Source organism: Colius striatus, chromosome 13 (assembly GCF_028858725.1).
Source record: "Colius striatus isolate bColStr4 chromosome 13, bColStr4.1.hap1, whole genome shotgun sequence".
Taxonomy (NCBI): Eukaryota; Metazoa; Chordata; class Aves; order Coliiformes; family Coliidae; genus Colius; species Colius striatus.
The window spans coordinates 8021561-8028990 of NC_084771.1; the positions used below are offsets into that span (position 1 = coordinate 8021561).

At 52.7% G+C, this 7430-nt stretch overlaps 1 protein-coding gene across 2 annotated transcripts in view; it reads right to left on the reverse strand.

The window, feature by feature from the left end:
* The window catches only part of LOC104554089 (fibronectin type-III domain-containing protein 3a-like), a 47578-nt gene extending 41304 nt beyond the window's left edge, over nucleotides 1-6274 (reverse strand). For both annotated transcript variants that reach the window (XM_062006422.1, XM_062006421.1), the window contains exons 1-2: nucleotides 6186-6274; nucleotides 1089-1191 (exon numbers count right to left, since the gene is read on the reverse strand). The gene's annotated coding sequence lies outside the window, so the exon portion shown is untranslated. The remainder of the gene's footprint in view (nucleotides 1-1088; nucleotides 1192-6185) is intronic.
* Nucleotides 6275-7430: the final 1156 nt, after the last annotated feature.

A 7430-nucleotide genomic window follows, 5' to 3' on the forward strand; every position in this document is an offset into this window, starting at 1 on the left:
AGAAAAGGAAAAAGAGGAGCCCTAAGTTCAGAAGTCTGTATTATTTCACCTTAAAGTGTTACTTAGAGGCTTAACAGGATGTCCTGGTTTAGCCAGGAGCAGCTTTTGGCTTGGTAACAGGGGGAGCGGGTTGCAGTGAAGACCCTCCCCCGGCTCCTAGGTTCAGACCCACCTCCGGCCCGGCTGGGCCAATCTGGCGCCTCTGCGATCACTATTTAGGGGACGGGAATTTGAAATGCGAGTCGGGAGGTGGAGAGTGATACAAGATGGAGGCCGCCACGCGGACCCTTCAGCCAGAGAGGGAGGAAGGAACGAGAAGCAGTAGACCGGAGACCCCTCTGCAAGCCGTGGCGAGAATACAAGCTGTGCCCCTGAAACCTATGGAGATTCGTGGCAGGACTGAGAGCCACCAACAGCTCCGTGTGGGTGAGCCCGGACGGGCGGGGGACTGTGTGGGGAGATGGCCATGGCCCAGGCCGTGTTGGAGAGCCTGCGCGCCGCAGAGCAGCCCCACACGAGAGGCAGAGAGGAGCTGCAGCCTTTGGAATAAGTGGGCATCGGAGCAGCCCGTGCAAGTCTGCCATGCTTGTGAGTTACCCCACGGACTTGCAGGGAGGACTGGTGTGGAGTTCACCCGTCCTGAGGAGGGACAAACGGCAGAAGCTCTCGGAAACCGACTGACTGAACCCCCCACTGCCTGCCCCCCCGAACCGTTCAGGGGGGGGCAAGGTAAAAACACCGGGATCAGGGCTCTGAACCCGGGAAGAGGGGAGGGGTGGCAAGAAGGTGTTCTTAAAAAGGCTGGTTGGACTCTCCATTGATGTATTACTCTGGGTTGTTTCATTTTGGTTATGTTTTGGTTGATTTTGCATTAAATTATTTTCTGTTTTCTTCCCCAAAACCGAGTAGCCTGGTCTGTTTTGTCCTGAACCTTAAGCGGCAATTAAGCCCTCCCTGCCCTCGAGCAATCCTCAGCCTCTTCGGTACTCGAGGCTAATCGTGGCCTTTGTTCCCTGATGGGCCTAAACCACGACACAGGAAAAAATGTTTCATCAAATCTGGGAGAAGAGTAAGTTATGTCTAATTACCTTTGACAGTCTCCTGACTTGAACTTGCTCCTGTTGATAGATGTTACACAGTCAGTGCCTGTTGTCAGATGAGCAATGTGTTGTGCTGTCCTCAGTCTTCTTTCTGCAGACAAGAAAAAACTAATAGTGATTTTCTTTGTAGTGACTTGGCAAGGATAAAGTCTGAAAGAAAAAAGGGGCAGAAAACAACCTACACTCGCTAAGGCAGCAAAAGACATCAGGGAACAGCCAACTCTACCAGTATCAGCAAAGGAGACTGAAGGAAGAGGCCTCTGGGGAAGCACTGGCAGACCTCACGCAGCCTTCTTGCCTTTATTCGGTATGTACAGAATGCACAGCTTGACAACTGCATAAACACTGCTCATACACTTAATGCCCTATTAGCCAAAGACACTCCACTGCTTATCTGGGATCTAATTAGTGAAAGGGAACTTCAGTGCTATGAAGACAGTTCCCTTATGAAGCGCATTCTGTGGCTATTAAGTGTATTTACTTAGTTATCTACTCAATGCTTTACTCCTCTATGCCACAATAATGATGACAAAAAAGATCAATTTCCAAAATGTACGTGACAGGGGACATAAAGACACAAATTGTACAATCTGGAAACCCCACAGTTTACTGCTAGGGAGCAGCACAACTTTATTTTAGAAACCATCCCACTAAAGACGCTCCACCATGAGCAGAAGGTTATGAGCAGCTTTAGTAATCACTGAAGGCACTCACGATGTTACATTTAAGAATATAACCATTATCTTTCTCAAGGAGAGACCCCATTACCTTTCTCAAGCTACTGGATCCAGTACCAAACTCCAGCTCCTAAATGGTTTGCACACTGAGGATAAACTTAGGCTCTCCAAACTTACGAAGTCTTAACAAATACTAGTCAATTCCCAGTATAGATTTTCTAAAGATAAGGTCCAGGCAGGTATGTTTTGCAGTGTTACTGGAACGCTCTGAGAGATCACAGCCCCTGCAGCTCACCAAGGTAGCTCCCAGCCAGCAGAAGCTTGTTGCTTCCTCGCCCAAACACAGCAGAGCCATTGTTATTTTCCCCAGAAAGGTGATACTGTCTTGAAGTCACAGATGTTTCTGAAGTCACAGTCTAGTTCCTCCTGAACTACTTTTTAACGTGACACGGGCAAGAAGAAATACGAAGCATCAAGCCCCAGTGCTGGAAAAGGTAATCTTGAGCAAACAGGGGCATTTTCCACATCAATCACCACACTGGGAACAATGGCAGACTTACATCAAGATCAAAACGGACTAAGGGCTCTGAGCCAGTGGTCTGTCTTTGCTGGTCAATACACAGAAAGGATTGTGTTAGCACCACTGGAAGAATAAATTATCGCTGCTTTTACAATAAGCTCTTCAAGAATGCAATAAAGAGTTCAGTGTGTGCTCCTCATTCGGGAATCCAAAACTTTTCAGTTAAAGTCTGGCTTGCAGCAAAGATAACAGCTGAAAACTAACCATCTTGACCTTGGTAAGCTTCATGACAACTTGCTAGAAACAGGTGAAAAAAAATGAAAAGGTTACTTCTCTGATATTCACCAGCCTTGAAATCAGAGCAAGAAGCAACCACAATTTTCAATGCTGGCAGTTCAGACCTGAGGGTTTTGAGATAGAGCAAAATTAGAAGTGAGAAGTGTATTTTTTTCCCTGCTTTAGTCTCTGGACTGTTGCAGTATTGCTAATGTTGAGGTTTTCTCATCTGCCTTCAGAGATACATTTAAGATTCTTCTCTGATTAAACGCAAGGATGACAGGAAATTAAGAAAGTATAGAAGCAGGGATGACATTCTTGGAGTATTTCCTACCACCTTATGGCTTTGATGGAGAAGGCTGTAAGAATGCCTTCCCAGCTGGGTATTTTCTTGAAAGTTACAAGTTGCTTCTACAGTTTGACAACAAGTCTTCCAAGTCAAACCAAAGCATAAATTTCAGTCTTCCAAGCTTAAAACACCTGCTTTCATTTGCTTGAAATTCACCCAAAGGGCTTCCAAGATCTTTTCTAATATTGGGTGTACAAATGGGTCAACAAATACATCCACAGCAGGGCTCAAAAGCCCTACATTCCCGAAGGGCTGCCAAGGCCATACGCTCTCTCTCCCCAGCAAAACGCTGATGTTTTTATTGTTTGCACAGTACATATGAAATCTTGTTTTTTAAGGACTCACCAAACCTCTCCTGTAAATAAACAGGAGAGATGAAAGAGTGTTGGCATGGGTGTGACAACCCACACAGTCAACATGATGCGCCTCCAAGAAAACCCAAACAAGCCACCGTTACAAGTGGTTCTATAGAACATTTATACTCCACTTTGTTGCAAATTTGGTTTCAGTCCAACATCAAAGAGAGATGCAGTTTGTGATGGAGGGTTGCGGCAGGAAATGCACTTGTGAAGACACAGTTAACTTCATTCTGTCTAAGGGTGAATGCACTAGGAGTTACTGGTTTAAACTATCCTGACATCCAGTTCCTCAAAACCACTGCAAGTTAAACGCTGTAGTAAAACTCCCAGATTTTACCAACAAGAGTAAGCTATGCCAACACAACAGGAATGAAGTCAGCCTGCAATATGTATCTGTGCAGACACCAAGCCCCCAAAGTCGAGGTTATTTCATCGTCAAAGGGCTGCTTAACTGCTGCGAAGGCCAAGCTGTTCAAAACTTGCTGCAACAATCCTGAGCCTACAGCTGAGGCAACAGCTTGTAACAGGTCGCTCCAGGAGACGTGTAAGACGGTCAATAGAAGTCCTGTTTATTCACAAACTGCTGTATTAAGAATCACCAACGAGGATCCAGGATAGCAGTGAAGAGAAAGCAGACTGCTTTCAACTCAGCTCTACAGAATATTAGGCTTATTTGATCCCAGCTAAGAACAAATTATTCCCAGACAACAACAGCATTCCAAAACTTTCAGACTTGGAACACAGTAAGGTAAAAAGACCTAAAAGAGGGGAGAGAGTAATAGCTGGCTGGTTTTCAACATGCATGATTACACACAAAGCCTTGAGAAAGTCAACATCTTCCCTCTTTTACCACCTTATCCTTTTTCACAAATCACACAAAAAACAAGGAAAGGAATGCAAGTGTGGGAAGCAACTCGGGTTTTGCTTCTTACTCACAGAGATGCTGAACAAAACACAAAGTACTTTCTTCTATGCTGGATATTAACTCCAAGGTCAATTTATTGGCTTAAAATACAGAGAGGATGCTTTCCCTGGTTAAAATGCTAATCTGAGTCTCAGGAAATCTAGATTCAATTCCCTGCCTCACCACATACTTCCTGTGTGACCTTGGGCCATAAATATTTCGGTGCCTCAGTCTTTCCATCTGTGACTGAGATAGTATTTCCCGATTGAACCGAGCGTCACAAAGATAAATACATGAGAAGAACATTTGGAATCGGGGCTCACGGGCACACGAGCACCAGGCCACCAAAGAACTTAATTGTGTGTCAGTACTCTTAACTTGGCACCAGGTGAAGCAAGGAAGGGCTGCCAGGGGCAAGAACCTGGTTACCACAGGGCAAAGAAGCCATCAGATATTCAAAGAATGGATAGAAATTGAAACCTCAACTATGGAAAGAAATCAGCCTTAGAAAAGGTCCCTCATTCCAACAGGAAGTGCAAGTAGCAAAATACTAAACAGAAACAAAAGTCAGAAACCAGATGACAAGGAGTTGCTCGAGGAAGCAAATACACCTGCCAGCAAAGCACTACTATCCTGTTTTCTGCTATTACCATGACGTGGTGTGCATGAAGAGCCTCAAATCAGAGGTGGCAGAGGGGCTGCTGAGTGAGACTGGGGGCCACGAACCCCTGAGGACTCTCCTCCAGCCCTCCATAGGATGCCGAAGTCAACGGCCTTTTGTAAGAGGCACTAAATAGGAGCAGGCTGAAAAGCAGTCACAGTGGGGTCCCCACCTTTGCTGCTGCCCCAAGGCAGAGGGGGACAAAGCAGAATGGGGGAAGGTAAAGGATGGTCACCACCCAAACAGTAGATGACAGGACTGACCTCCCTCTGCCCCGACCCCTGGAGGAGCTGGGGGAGGTGTCTGGTACTCGAGCTGCTGATCAGCCAAGGGGAACAACTAGAAGGCTACGTGGCATTTGCAGGCAGCAGCTCCACTGCCGATGAGGGAGAACGGAGCGGGGGGGGGTAAGGGGGAAGTGGAGGGGGGAACACGACGACACATGGACAGAACTTGAGTTCTCAACCCCGTCTTCCCAAAGAAATGGAAAAAAACGGGAGGGGAAAGAGGGGGGCAGAGAATTTGCGCGCTGGGGAGAAGAGCGGGAACAGGCGCAGGGAAGAGGGAGGCCGGGGAGTTCGCCGGTATTAACCCCACCCGGGCAGGCACGGAGGGGGCTCTCTCAGACACAGCCGGGACGCCGCCGCCACCCCCGGCCCAGACCCCTCGGCCTTCCCTGCCCACCGCACCGCCCGGGAGCTGCCGCCGCAGCGGGGCTGTGCCGTTACAAGCTGTCCCTCGCCTCCGGCACCGACCCCAGACCCTACACCTCCAACACCCTCCTGCCTCTCCCTGCGCAGATGCCCACAGGGCAGCCCACTCCTACAGCCCTCCTCCTCCTCCTGCCCCGTCGCCCTGCGTCCCCCATGCCCGCCTCATCCCCCATGCACCCCATCCTCCCCCCATCCCACGGGCTGCCCCCACCTGACCCGTGCGCCACGTCCACTCCCAAACCCGCCTCATCCCCCGGGCTCCCCCCGTCCCACACGGCGGGGGTCCCGCTTCTCCCCTCGCTCGGCCCACACGCGGGCTCCCCCCCGCCCCGCACGGCGAGCACCTCGCTGCCCCCCCCCGGCCCCGTCTCGTCCCACACAACGGCTCCCCGCAACTCCCTCGCCCCGTCCCGCACCCTGCCGCAGACGGGCCGGCACTCGGCCGCCTCGGCGGGTTCGGCTGCGCTCCCCGCCGCGGGTCGCGCCGGCCGCCAGCTCCTGGCACTGCCCACCGCGCCTTGGGCGGGGAACGCCGCTCTCCCCCGGCCCCTCCGCCCGCTCCCGCCGGCGGAGCGGGGCCCAGAGGGAACCCCCGGGAGCAGCCCCGGCCCCGCGGCAGCACTGACCGTGCGCGGCGCCGCAGCCTCGCCTCGCCTCACCGCCGGCGCTGCCGACCGCCAACCGCCCGCTCCGCCATGATGGAATGCGGGCACTGCGCCTGCGCCGCCTTCGCGGGCCGGGGCGGGCGGGCGCGCCAACCACAGGCCGCGCCGAGCTTCGTCTTCAGCCACACGCTCCCGCGAAAAGAGGCGCGGGGGGGCGGCGGGGGAGCGCCGCAGGTGGCTGGAAGGCCGCGGCCGGGCGGGAGCTCGGGGCCGCGGGTGCCTGACGGGGCAGGCAGGGCTGAGGGGACGCAGATCTTCATGGCAGAGGTGGCACTGAAGGGAGACAAAGGTGCGACGGTGGCCGGAGCGTGTGGCCGCCGGCCGGCCCCCGCCGTCCCGCCGCGAGGCCGCGTTCCCTGAGGCGCCCCGGGGCCCGCAGCCCCTGCCCGGCCCTCGGCGGGTGTCCAGCTCGTACCCGCTGGCACAGCCAGCCCCTTGCCCGTGGCCCGGTGGTGACACACGAACCAGTGCCCGACTGGCCCCGAGGTCTGCGGCCTCTGTCCCCTGTTGTCTCAGAACCAGGGCAAACGCGGTGTTTTACACGGCTGATATATTTCATCCCCCCCTCACGGCTTGTGGGGAGAGGTGGGTCACGGCAGAGTCGAAAGGCCTGAGCTCTGATACTGTGTGGTAACATGAAAAGCGTTAGTGCTGGTGACCACGAGAAGTGAGAGGCATCACACCGAGTCCCGGCTGGCGAAGGACAGGGAAAGGTGAGGTTTCAGTACTGGCTTGTCAAAACGAGCCGCACGGCTCCCTTTCCCCACATCTGCTCCTGCACCCCGAGCCCTGCTCCAAAGGAGACCAAGGGCAGGGGCTGAAAAAGCTCAGCACCAGCTGCAGAGCCCCTGAGGCACATCCACTTCCTCCAGAGATTCATTCTGTTGCACTCTTCAGCTCATTTTCGCCGGGCGCTTTGCACCTAGACGGTCTCACGAACGTGCTTGAAGCAAGCTCGAGGCTTGGTGATTTGTAAAGTGGTGGTTTAAGGGATGTTTTGTGCGTGGAAATCTGTGTGGAGGCAGGAGAAATGTGACAGCTGTGCTCTTACACCAGCCCCAAGTAAACGTGGATCACAGCAGCTTAAAGAGGTCAAAGTCGGCATTTACACGCCAGCTGTATAATGCACGGCTAAAGAACCTCACCTCTGCCAGTGAATGGCTGTGTGTGTGCCCGTGCCTTGATCTCAGATCTATTTTTAATGAA